The following is a 14,220-nucleotide window of genomic DNA, read 5'->3' as shown; positions in this document are numbered from 1 at the left end:
GTTCCCCGGGTGCTTGCTCCTGCTCATCCCTAGTACCAGTGGGGCAACCTCTCCCCTGCCGCCTCGTGGTGAGGCTCCAGGAGCAGAGAAGAGGGCAGTGCCTGGGATGAGATGGACTCAGGAGATGAAAAGTCATTTGTGAGTGGATGTTATGAGAAGCCCCTGGGGCAGAGGGTTTTGTAGCTGCCCAGGACCCTGTGCCAGGCACCTGGGAGACTCATGCATTGCCAGGTCACATTTATGGGACTCTGCAGCAGCTGGAGAATGCAAGCCCTCCCTCCCGTTTTTGCCCCTGGGAGGTGAAGGGGCTGACAAGGGAAAGGAAGAGGTGCAGAGTGAGCTGCAGGGCAGCTGTTTTGCTTCTTGGGGCTCCAGATCTGCACACAGGCCTGCCCCTTGCCCCGGGGGCTGGTGAGCAGCCACAGCTCTGCCATGGCTGCTCGCTAGGACCATGTCATTTCCCCACCACCCCATGCCTCCCCTTATGCCCCCAGGCACCAACAGGCCTCCCCAGCCCTATGCTGAGTGTCTCCCAGCTGCTATGACTGAATCCTGCCTGCAGTCCTCACGAAAAGGGCTGTGCCAGGAGGGGGGATGGAGGCCGGGAGCCAAGAGGCCATGCTCTAGCTCTCAGTGCCAAGAGGAGCTGCATGCGTTGCAGAGCAGTGTTGCTGGGTCACGGGGCAGCAGCTCAGATCTCTGCAGCCATGTAAATAATCCTTCATTTCTTTCATAAAATGCCTTTCTGTTTGTGTTGCCAGAAGCAGCCCCCTTCTTAATCGAAGACTATGTTTTTTCAGTGCTCTGGAGAAGCATAAGTCCCCTTATGCTACAACCTGGACATTAAAATGAGGACAAAAAAATTTTTTTTGAGGAAATTGATAGGAAGAGGCATTATCAAATGGCTTGTGCCACAGCTAGCAGATGCTGTCACACTGTAACTACCTTCCAGGTGAGGCCAAGTACAATGCGCTCCCTGAGCAGCCTAAGGGAAAATGTCCAAGGCCAATTGCTCCTTGGCCAAAGGGCTCCACAATGCTGGTGCTCACCTGATGCTTCTAAACATTTTACATGGAGATAAGTCTCTGCTTCTCTTCGTTATCTCCCAGGCTGGTGGTAGCCCGAAGGCCGCCATAGGAAGGAGCACGCGTCTGTGCAGGTCTGTCAGTACCACATGTGCACCTGGGAGACTGGCGAGGGGCAGTGGGATAAACGCCTCACTCCATCGCCCTGCACTCCCTTCCTTGCCGTGTCAGTGCAGAGCAGGTACGGTGCCCACCGCCTAGTTTAATACTTTCTGGCCTGGCTGCACCACAGAGAGAGACTACGGGGAGCACTACAGAGAGCAATGCCTGGGATGCTGCTGTAGCATGTCCTGTGATCACAGTGGAAACGCTGCAGATGCTGCTGGAGCCAGCCCTACAGTAACATTATTCACAGGCGTTTTATATCCTGCTGAGCTCCACCAACAGATTTTTTTTGTAGCCTCTGCCAGCAGAACAGCTGATGAGCCGAAACCTGCCGGGGTGTTTCTCTACAATTATCTGCAGGGTAATCTGTTATCTAATAGTTCTCTGAGGAGGCCTGTTTTATAGGCTTTTCTATTATTGTTTTGCTGATGATAATGTGATGCTCAACATGTTGTGAAAACAAAGCTGATTTGAGTGTCTCAGAAGCAAATAACCAGATGACATTTCAACACAAACATACGTCTTAGGGCTGTACGTTGCTTGGTTTGTTTTATGGGGCAAGCATCAGTTCAGGTCTATGTTCTTTATCACCTGCTGGCTTAAAAGATGGAGGGATAGCACTGGGTTTCTATCAGGTGAAAGGCCCTGAAACACCAGGGCTCACATGGGATACACTGGTTTCTAATCCCAGTATGAAAGACTCTGGCTAACTTTAGCTTGACATATTTTGCGCGTCACTGTTTAGCTTCTCAACAGATTTTGCACCTTTCCCTCAAAAGCCGCCTCCTGCTTCCTGATAGGCAGTATTGCTTCCTGATTTCCACAGTCAACCCCCAGGCTGTGCAGCCCTGGTGCTAGTGCTACCATGTGCTGATCCCTTCCTCCTCTGTTAATAACTACATTGCTGATGAAAAATTAAGCCTCTTGGAGACAACGCTGTAGGTATCAGTGACATTTCACTAGAGATGGTATTGCTGAAAAGGCAATTGATTTAATGATTTTGTTATTAGAGTGGTGCTGCCACTTCCCCAGGATGAGACTTCATCGTTCTCAAAGTGGGAGTGAAAGCAGTCAATAACCTAAAAATACCATGAGTTCAGAAATAACAGGGTGTCACACCAGCAGGGGAACCAGTCGGGGAATGCTCCTGAGTTTTCCTTTTTTTTTTTCTTCTTTTTCTCTCTTTCTAATGTGGCAGGATGGGTATCTGGGGTTCGTGAGAGCCCCCCACCAGGATACGCAGCTGAACTCTCCAGAAAACCATCCTGGCTCATACAAGAGAAAGAGGTGTGAAAATGCACACTCACTAAATGTAACCCCCCCCCAGGCACCCTAGAAAGAGGTGTCGTCTGCAGAAGCCCTTTTCAGCCCTGCACATGTCACCTCTGCTGCTCATGCATTCCCATGCGTGAGACCTGGACCCAGGCAGCTGCAACCCCTCTGTGCTCTACCAAAACAGCGGGCACGAGGGGCCACTGGCGGTACCCCTGACCCCCAGTGTGCAACTGGCCACTGCATTTCCCAGGCCATGCCAGCTGGAGAGCATCTTAATGGCAATGCAGACAACGTGGAAATGGACTGCTGAAGTGAAATAGCAATATTGAGAATGATGTTCTCAATGAGAAAAGAAAAAAATTGTGTTACTATAAAACTCCAGTCCTCTGTTCCTCCACAAACAGCTCAGATGGAGCAAGGGCAGTTACCAGGCACTCAATAGCTGGAAAACACACTGACTCATGGGGAACACGTGAGAGCTCGAGGACAAGCAGGCTCCACGTGAGAAACTGTGCCACAGCAGGCGGCTCTGGCTATTCATTTGAAAAGAAAATATATATTTGCGATTGAATCATCAATCTTCCCTATATCAAAAAATGTTTCAAAATACCTGAGCAAAGTGAAGTCTATCATGAATGCACTGAGCCTAGCGACCTGCTTTTATTCAGGCCAGCAGGGATCAGGACACTGGAGAAATGATCAGGATTTTGTTGGTGTGGAGATGGCAGGAGAACTACTCTGTGCAGGTGTGGAGAGGGAAGGAGAACGCCTTAAAGGGGGCAAAACATGACTTAAAGCTGGCGCAACAGGGGAAATAGGTCTTGATGGTGCGGGTGACTGTGACTCTGGTAAAGTAGGGCTGTTGTGCACTGTGCCCGTTGGGCATTCTGGTTCAGTGCATTTAAAGGATAAATCTGTGGATTTTAAACTCCTTACTCGTAGAGAGCTTCTTGACTGAAAGCATCATGATGTCTCTTGGTTTAGGCTTCAATGACGTATTTAGGATTGACTTTTCAGGCTTACAGAAGGCAAAAATGAGATTTTTGTTCCTCCAGAAGGAGATGGCCATGTAGTTTTAAGAACAAATTACATATGAGGGCTAATTAGCTTGATATTTACAGTTTAGCATTTCCCTAGATAAATTTGTTCCAAGTGAGATCACATTTTGTTGCAAGGAAGCTTCTGCATAGCAGCCCTGTCCCCCTATTGCTTTGTGTGCTATGCTATTATGGTCATGAGCCACTTTCCAGAGTCTTGTGCAGTGCCTTCCAATTAAGTAATGAGTGAAGCAAAGATTCTGCATAGGGGTTAGCTGTGAGGGCTGAGACACCTCTCAGTGGGCTCTTTGTGGCCCAGGTCAACGTTTTCGCAGCTGGGAAAAGCCCTGTCGGAGGAGTTTGCTGCCGAGCACCGCTTTCACCAGGGGAAACACTGTTGTCTGCTCAGCGCAGAGGAGCTCTGGAAAGGTCATGCTAATGAGGGGAAGGACACCACGCAGGCAAGGAGTTTATTTCCTCCTCCAGGGTTAAAGCCTGGCTAAACAATTTGCTGCCTGAGCATGCTGTGGGCACAGGCCATGGCTGACAGGCTGGGGGAAGGACATGGGGCAGGATGTGGCCATCAGCTGTGTGCCCTGCTGCAGGAGCTCCCACATCGCCTGTGCCATGAGGGTGCCGTGGGGCTGTGCAGCGCAGCAGAGCAGCACCTGCCATTCCCCAGGGGCAGGCAGATGAAGAGAGAAAGGCAAGGCTTGGTTTGACAGGGGGTGGCTATTTTTCTGCAGTGTTATTTGGGTGACATTTACCTCTCGCAATCTCCCCCCTCTCCTGCCAGGCTTATTTCCCACCCTGAGGAGTGTCCCCTGGCAGGAGATCATCTGACACCTGTGGTGGGCTCCCTGTGCAAGTGCCACCATCCTGACAACTCAAGCCAAAGATGTTATCTAGGTGTCAGTGTGGTGCCAGAGAAGGTTGGACCGTGACCCGGCATGGGAAGGGCACCAGCATAAGCGGATTAACTCACTTGGTTAGGGCTGCTCCTGCTCAATGAGAGAAGCAGAGCTTACAGCTCTGCCACACAGCCTCTGCATGGTCACCTTGCAGCTTTTCCTTCCTGTGCTATTGGAAATCCAAGCATTGTCTAAGTAGTTATCATAAAAAAAGGAAAAGGGGTTCACTTGTACCTATTCAGAGAGCAACTGAATACAGGTCAATAAAACCCACTTGGGGAAAGTACTAGTGTAATGAATCCCCATAGCCTGAACAGAGGAGGGATTAATAGGATGCTTTCATTCAGAAATTGTATTAGAGTGTGCTGATTTCTTTGAGCCTACATCAGCTGCTCTTCCTGTGCTTCCGCTCACTGCCATCCTGAATTGAATTAAGGTGATCCAGATGCATCCTATTGCTTTAGGAGAGAATGTGTCTTATTGTTTTCCTGAGAGTCACAGGTAACTCATGCAAGACAGGCCAGATACAGGAAATTTAAAGCCAAATCCGCAGTGATATGAACTGCTACATCACTCTGTCACAGCCACTCTGACGTCAGGGGCTATCCCCACAGGCCTGGCGCAGGCGTTTGGTGCATGGCTTTGAAGGAGAAAGGCTTAGGACTCCGTCTGCCACAGAGCAAAGGGATACAATGCACTGACCAGGAGACGGGACCATGGAATGTCTGCAGTTATGCACAACGAATTCTTCACATGCTGTCCACAGTCTTGTACTTCTTTCACTCTTTTAGGTTTTCTTAATTTTTAACAACACATCTGCAACTAACAGGGTTTCTGTGTGTTGCGGTTTAGCCCGGCTGGCAGCTAAACACCACACAGCCGTTCGCTCACCCTCCCCCCTCCCTCTCCGGGATGGGGGAGAGAAATGGGAAAGTGAAGCCTGTGAGTTGAGATAAAGACAGTTTATTAAGACAGGGAAAATAATAACAATAATAATAATAATAATAGTATTAATAGTAATAATGTGTACAAAATAAGTGATGCACAATGCAATTGCTCACCACCCGTTGACCGATGCCCAGCCTATCCCCGAGCAGCCGGCCCCCCCACCCCAGCTAGCCACCCCTATATATTGTTCAGCATGACGTCAAATGGTATGGAATACCCCTTTGGCCAGTTTGGGTCAGCTGTCCTGGGTCTATCCCCTCCCAGCTCCTGCTGCATCCCCAGCCTGCTCGCTAGCAGGACAGAGCGAGAAGCTGAAAAGTCCTTGGCTTGGTGTAAGCACTGCTCTACAACAATTAAAACATCAGCATGTTATCAGCGCTCTTCTCATTCTAATCCAAAACATAGCACCCTGCCAGCTACTAGGAGGAAAATTAACTCTGTCCTAACTGAAACCAGGACGCTGTGTTTCCCCACTACTTGCACATCACTGAACTATAAACAGAAGTGGTGATTGGGTATGCAAACAAACCAACCCCAAAGACATGTACATGCACACACACAAACAAATAAAACATTGATTGCTGTAAAGCCTAAAAGCTCCTGTCAGGGCTCCTGTACATTAAACATGATATAAACACAACTGACTCAGTCTCCAGCTTTTGAGGCTGATGAGATAAAAGTAGGGCAACTTGGCTAGTGAAGAAGGCAAAAATGAGGGCAAAAATAAGGAAACAAAGAGGCTTGAGAAGAAATAACTGCATGCAAAAACAATCCATCTGAGAGTGGTGTCAACAATCAACCATGCCCTCTCCTGTGTGCAAAATGGTGCCTTCCAGAAAGTGCATCCCAGCTGTATTTGGGTGCGGATATAAGAAACTTCCCAAGGAGTTTCGCTCAGAATGAACTACTTTGCCGTAATTTCCACTTTACAGGGAGAAAAACAAGCCTGTGTATTTAGCAGAATCTCCTGTGTGTGTTTATTGACTTCGCCAGAGACCATGGGTGCTGTTCAACACTACCAAACTGTAGACTGTCCCAAATCACTTTCAAAAAAAGCCCCACCACTCCATCGAGAAAAGGCTCCAAATTTTGATCTTTTTCTTGATGCCATGAAGCTCCTTTCTGCTCTTGATTTAGCGGAAGTGGGTGCTCTCATCAGGCAGAGGAAGACAAGAAGCACATGATGTACTGTGCTCTCTGGAGACTGCTAATGATGTTTGACTAACTTTCATTATCAGCATGAACAGTCTGGACTTTCTCTGCATCTGTCTTATTTAGAGTTGTCTTTTCTTTCTTAGTTAAGTGGCAGCTCCTGCAGACAGTGATCTAATTGTTCCTCAGTACCTGCTTGAAGCAGTTGAACTTAAAGATGGAGCTTGTATAATTTGTTGTACATATGATTTGGCCTTTGAGGCTCAGATCAAATAAAATGGAATAGCAGATTAACCTGTAATTGAATTAAGTGAAAGGTAATGTGCAGGCTCACAGGTAATGTGCACAGCTCACAGAGAGGTTTAGTGGCTGAACAAAACTGTGTAATGTAGTGAATCATAGTATGCGTGTTGTAGTCAGCAAGTGGCAGGAGGGACAGCCTTTGAGCTTGGGCACCCAGAACATACAAACTGCTTTCTCTCTACTCAGTCACAGCAGCCAGGGCACGATGCTGGTGGTGGAGTCAAATGCCCAGGACAGGTTACGTGCTGTCACCTAAGGGCCTTCCAGTATCCTCTGATGCAGAGCAGGAAGCACCTTGTGCTGAGCTGTAAGTGGCAAAGCCAGCTCCACAGCTGGGGTTGAGCAAGGCTTTCACGTCACCTGAGGAGGGGATGGTCACAGAGAGGTGCAAGGTGGAAGATGCTCAGAGGACTGTGGTGGGAGGCAGCGTGCAGAGGGTCTGGCTTGCTGACGCAGCTGCAATGCCCTGTTACAGGCACTCTCTACTCCAGGACATCGGGCATGGTATAGCAGCCCATTGCTCACTCCTTGGGCGGAGACAATCTGTTCCCTTTCCTGGCCTTCCTGGGATTACAGCACGCATTTGTAGAAAGAAATACTGAGTAACAGAGAGTGGTACAGTCAGAGCCACAAGGCCCTGTGACTACATATGAAAAGTAAAATGATCTTAAAATCTGTACCAGAAAATTGTTTTAAAATATTAAAATTATTAAACTTAAAAAAAATAATAATATAATCTTCCAACACACTATAGTACTGCACTGGGCTGGCAGCCAGGTAATTGCCCACTTTTCTCTGCTGCCTCCCAGATTCAATGCCCTGAACTCATCTGTATGTTCCCCACCATCCTTCCTCTGTACAGCCAAGAGAGAGAACCACTGGCTTGACCAACCTGTGTCGGCCCTTTGGGCTCCTGTTGCACTTACAAAGGCCCTCACCCCAGCACTGCCAGGAGGCATGTAGTTTTTTGGAATGATGCTCGCCCCTAACAAAACCAGACCTTCCTCTCCACTATAATTTGTCCCAGCAAGTCTCTGCCACCTACTACACAAAATCAGGAGTTACTTGAAGTGCTGTTATTTTGTAATTCACTTCAGCATACATGAAGAAACAGGCACACTGTACCCAGAACTAACGAAAACAAATTCAGTCCCTTGAGCAAAACCAGAAGTCATTCCCAATTACCTTACAAAGTAGCAGCACACAGCATAAAACAGCGAACTAAACCCAGCCATTCTCTCAGTGTTTGGGTGGTGGGGAGCTTAAGATTTTGTATTCTGACAATCAAAACACCACTCTTTCAGATGGATTTTTTTTTTCCCATGTAAAATAGTTTTTGTTAATTGGAAGAAGCAGGATTGTCAGGGGTTGGAAGTCACTCTCTGGGCATGGCTGTCAGATGTAATGAAGCAGCTAGGGAAGGCTGGTAGGGAGCTGCTTTGCAGAGTGTTGTCATGGGAACGGTGCAACTAGGGCATCCGTTGTCTTCTGCACAAGCTCTGGCAATGTGGTAGCACAAAACTGATGTTGTTCAGCAGGGCTAGGAGGGCCAGCTATTAGGTTTTCCCTAGTAGAGATTTAATCTAAATGAAATCCAAAGGCCAGAATCTCCATTTGTGTGAAAATGGTGGCGCTCCTTTTGAGTTGAATGAAGGAAGACTTTAAGCCAACTGAGCGAGCACCTAGACGTGGCCCTCAGAGGGAAAGGACTGACACTAAAAATATGTAGTGGAACCACAATCTTATCTAAGAACCCTTTGAAACAAGGTCATGTTAAAGAGCAGTTACTGAGGTCCTTGTTTACTTGGATGATTTCACTTGATTTTTCCTGTCTGTGCACATTTTAACAGCCTGTTAATTTGGCATTCATAATGGTTAATGGCAGTAAACATACACTCACCTGTACAGGTCTACGTATATGAAATTACTAGAAATTTCTTTATGCCTATACGAAATACCTTGTGTGATACCATAGTTGCTAGGGATAAGCAATGTTTAAGAACAGTTTCCTGGCTGAAGAAGAATGCAGAGATTCCTGCTCTTGCAGTTATACAAAAAATTGATAATATAAATGTTACACCAGAGTTCAGTGAAATAGAATAATATGCAATATTCTCAGACTAGATCTGAGAAAGGGTGAAAATACTAACTGAAAAAAGGTAAAAAAGCTAAACACAATTCATTGCCTCCAAGCTTTCATTTTACTTGCCCAGGTCTGCAGACAAAGTAACGAGCTCCTAATTAAAGCAGGCATCTGTAGTGTAACCGCACTGCTGCTGGCCCAGGCCAGCAAGATGCTGAGCATATGTTCCTCATTTCCTATTGACACTGAAGTGTGAATGAGGGGCCCACATCCACCCAGGGCTTGCTTGGTGTGCGCTTTGGAAAAGTGACCAAAAATAGTAGTCAAGGGAAGAAAATGGAGCCAACATATGGAGGGTTCCCAGTTTACTTGTTGATGTTATTGATTAAAGCCCCTCTACTTAGCAACAAGTTTGAGAAAAGCCATGATAAACATTACCACAAAAAGGCCTCTAACTGTATTGTTATCTTAGCCTTACATTGCCTTTCATACACGTCTCACTGGCTGTGGAATTCCCATGCATGCTGCAGCAAAGATTTGAATGAAATGGCCAGCACTGGGTAGAGCATGTGCTGGATTCATAGTGACTTCACTTTTAGTGCTGATCCATTTGAATCTAAAATAGCATGGAGTCATTAGAGTAATCCCAGTGTATTACTCTGTATGGGTAAGAAACTGTGGTTCATTTTTGGGCATGGTCGCCTCCCTGCACACATAGCTCTGGTGAAAGCTCTTCTGCATGCCTCTCCTGAGGAGAAGAAGAGGGGAACAATACAAAATGTACGGAGTGGTGCTGACCTTGTCTCTCATGTTGGGTGCGGTGCACGCTGTTCAGAAAGTTTGGATTAAATAAACAAATGCCGAAGCTCTTCATGCTCCAAGGGCTGAAGTCTGAGTCATGGACAAAGACTGCAGTTAACCAGCTGAGGCCCCCTTCTCACCCACAAGCTGATATTCCTTGTGTTTGCAGCACTTCTCCTTTGCTGAAGGAAGGGCCATGCACCAGTAATTACATTGGTAAGAGCATGACCTACGTCACTAACTGAAATTACATGCAGAACGCTGCATGTTCCCCATGTGTGTGATATGGGGAACCAGCTGCTGATAACAAAATGCTCTTGTGTGCATGAGCACAGACCAACCTTGTATTAATAGAGAAGGACCTTGAACTCTTACAGCCCGCAGAAAAGTCAAGTGGATTCACTGAAACAGAAAGATAAAATAGTTGCAGAGCTCTTTCAGCACTTCCCTCCATTTGCTTCATATCATAAATATCAATTCAAATATAGAAATGCAGAAGTAAACACAGTTTGCCCAGTCTGTCCTTTCTATATACACATATTTACGTTGTGAAAGGTTTTACATAACTTCTACCAGCAGATTGCAAAATAATGCCTCCATTATGAAGGGAAGCCACCAGCCATTACATTGCGTTACTGTAACATAATGGGTCTCTGAGATGAACTATATTTGGAAAGCTTGCTTTTATTGTAAACCTTCTGCCCCATCTACCCACTGGCATTGATTTCTCTTTGTGTTCTGCAGAGACCACAGACCATTAGACTAGAGTATCAGCTAACCTGAGCAAAGTCACAGAGGTTTTGGCCCCAGTCAGAAACTGAGACAAAATTGTGCTGTGTATTTTAAAGAGACTCAGCACCAGTGACAGAATATATTCAAATGGCTGCTGATGACCAACCTGCTGACAGGTGAATTTCTCATTAGCCTAGAGCAACTGACATTATAATTAATTGCTTCCCACACTTCTTTGCTGAGTAAAAGCTCCTGTAACAAGTACTGACTTTTTTTTTTTTTTTTTAACTGAATATAGGGAATAGAATAAATCTGTATTTACTTTATTTTTCTTTCTGTGTGAATGTCACATTGCTCTCATGTTGGCAATGATTGCAACAGTGCTGATTCAATTACTTATTTACATAATCCCTTCAGATTCATTTTTTATATAATTGATGATACTGAAAAGATTTCCTAGCTGAGGAAAGCAAGCAGGCCAGTTCTGAAAGTTAACAGGCTGAACTGACATAAGATGGTAATTTGCATTAGTAAGAAATAATCACACTGTAAATGATAAAAATTAACATAAATACTACTTTACCTGCCCTTAGCAACATTCAGTGACACTAAGTGTCCATTCACTTGCAGTGTGAAACAAACACTGCACCCATTGCTTGGCACAGCTGAGACCAATTTTATTATCACTTAATGCATAAATTTATTTTATAGGTAAGAGTTTTTAAAATATTCTTATTTGAATGTGAATGAGTGCAGCACAGTAAGGAGTGAAAACATGGCTTAGTGTATTGTTTGCTATGGGGATGATGCAGGTCTGGAAAGGATCCTGCAATGGGAAAGAAAGAGCAGACAAACACTCTGCACGTACGCTGCCTGGAAACACAAAGCTCTGTATTAAGTATTTCTGTAAGATAACTGAGCAAAAAAGATACGTCCCTGGAGAAAACCTCTGAAGCAGAGCCTTGGAATTATCAAAGGGAGTGCCAGTAGCTGTTGGGGTGAGGGCTAGCTGTGGAGTCTTGATGATGAAGACAAATATGATAGAAGCTACAAATTATAAAAAGCCTACTTCTAATTCAGCATAGTGTATGAATAGCTAAGTGTAATGTTTAGCTTAAAGAGGCCAGCTCATTGTTGCAACTCTCAAAACAGATCTTATTATTAAAGCACATTTTATGTTAAAAAATAAAAAAATTAGATGTGAGAGCTGATATCCATTGACTTGAAGAGGGTTTATCTGGTAAGGGCTCAGTAAGGAGTGCAGGAAGCAGACAGCACTCCAATAAAGCCTAGACTTCACAGATAAACATTTGAGGGCTCTTTTGAAGATAGAAACCTATCCTCGTCCCTTCTGGAAGATTACATAGCTGAAGAACAGCTGCAAGTAGGGCTGTTACTGTCAGGGCAATCATTTTTTTCCCCTGAAAATCACCCTTTCTTTACATTTCTAACTTTTCTTTTACAGTGATTTAACAGCATTGCTTCTGATACTGGTATGCTGAAAAATAAATTTAAAGAAAAAATGAAAAAAATCTAAATATTACAAGAAAAACTCACAGTACTTTTTTTCTTATAACGTGTCCAGCAGTTTTGCTTACTAATTCAATGCTTACTGTTTCCTAGGGAAAGCACAGACTTTTCTAGAAGAAAAGCTTTTTACTGCCTGCTGCACCAAGAGCCCGAGGAAGCTCCCAGACAGGTCTTGAAGGTCCCAAAAGCTGTTTCAGCCATCAAAAGTAGGATTTTTATTGACTATGTGTTAGAAATCTTTGAGCATGTTAGAGGTGTTCCATATGCATTGATGTCTCTGAAGCTGCACATTATTTACATCAGCTTAAAACTTGATCCATGATTTTCTAAATATTCAGCATGGTTTTCAGCTCAGCAGTTGATTTGCCACTCACGGACTATGAGCGTGGGTGGTTAAGAAGACAGAGAGCCATCTTCATGCTTCAAAACACTTTCATTGTAGATACAATCATTAAAAAGAATAACTGTTTGGCTAATGCTGAAATCCGATGTATGCTTATTATTACAACTTGAGGGGCAATTTTATCTGAATTTTAAATAAAGGTGTTTTTTTTGTGTTTCCATAGTAACTCAAGCTCATTTACCAAGATGCCTGATGCACTGTTAGCATTAGACAATTTCACTGTATTAAAACAAAGTATAATAGTACAATTGAGGAGTAAACTATATATAAAAGATTATTTTAGTTCCTATGAAATTACAGCAACTTACTGGAGGCTGGGGAAGGAGAGAGAGAATAGAATAACTTTTCACAAAGGACTGTATTGCTACTTAGTTTAGGACAGCAAATGGATGTAAGAAAGATACAAAACACAGGCAAGGGGATGGGGACATGAAAATTAGCTAAAACACGTGGTCTGCTATTCCTCTGTGAAATGTGCCAAAGAATCTGAAATAAATATGGGTGGGTTCTATGGCTCAGCACTGGCTCCTGTGCAAGAGGCAAGCTGGATTCAGTCCTAGCAGCATCAGGTGTTTTTTGGAGTTTTCCTACCCAAGTAGGGAAAACTTCAAAATTGCTTCATCTCCAGGTCTCAAGGGATCACAGCTGAAAATGCTGCTTCTCAAGAGCATTTATTTCCCTTCTGAAGAAAGGTTAACACTGATCTTGGATGGAAATAATTCACGAGCACGTGAAAAATAGGGAACATTGCTGTATTTCAGTAAAATTTTCCCAGAGAATATCTACATATAAAGTAAGTTAAGACTCATATAAATTACTCTTGTGTGTTTAGTTATGGAAAAAAATAGTTATCTGTAACTTGAATGTCTCATTTAGAATGCCACTTATTATCACTTTTAATGCAATTTAATACTTTTGTGGTTTTGTGTCCCTATAATGTGCTCTATAGGAACAAGTAATATGAGCTTTATTTTTAAGCTTAGCTTTAACAGAACCAATTTAGCAAGTTTTGCAATTTGTCAGAGGCTGTTTAAACAAGGAAAATATTCTCGGTGCCACTGACTGGCATGCGTGGATACAACAAGCTTTACATGTTTAAAGAGAGGAAGGAGCTAGGATAACGGGTATGAGTTATGTTACACTTGATCCATATGTTCTCTGTCACCAAGTGATCTGTTTCCTCACTCTCCGCTCCAGAAACTATGGGGAAAGTTATTCAGAAAAAAAAAATCCTGCAGTAGGCATTATAGAAAATGTTGCCTGTGTCTGTTGACCTACGCAAAATGGTTTCCTCACTTACTCTGGAAAGCATCCAGTGTGTTTGTTGGAGGGGATTATCCTGACACATTGCTGGCATGTTGTCATGCTGTCAAACTCTACATGGTGATGACATTTGACCTGTTAAGAATACGTAAACAGTATTTAGATTTTAGGCTCGTAATCATGATTTGCTTGAAATCCTAAGGGACTGAAGGCCCAGGCGTCTGCATGACACACAGTTTGGGTTTGGTTTTCTACCAATAACTGAGGCAAATCCCCTCCATGCTCCAAAAGCCTGGGTAATCTTGGGTGCAGCTGGGGTTGGTACACCAAAAGGCTGTCACAGGCAGACCTCAGGGTTGTGTGCTTTGTTCTTCGTGTAATAAGGGGCACAATATGGCAACACCTCTACCTCCGCCATCTTAAGTAACAAGAGGTACAATATGGCAACTCCACCACCTCACCATCATAAGTTATAAGGACCACAATATGGCAACACCTCCACCTCCGCCATCTTAGGTAACAAGGGGCACAATATGGCAACAACCACCACCTCCACCATTTTGGGTAACAAGGGGCACAATAAGGGAACTCC

This window comes from Cygnus olor, chromosome 5 (genome assembly GCF_009769625.2).
Source record: "Cygnus olor isolate bCygOlo1 chromosome 5, bCygOlo1.pri.v2, whole genome shotgun sequence".
NCBI classification, from domain to species: Eukaryota; Metazoa; Chordata; class Aves; order Anseriformes; family Anatidae; genus Cygnus; species Cygnus olor.
This window is presented reverse-complemented; position numbering follows the sequence as displayed.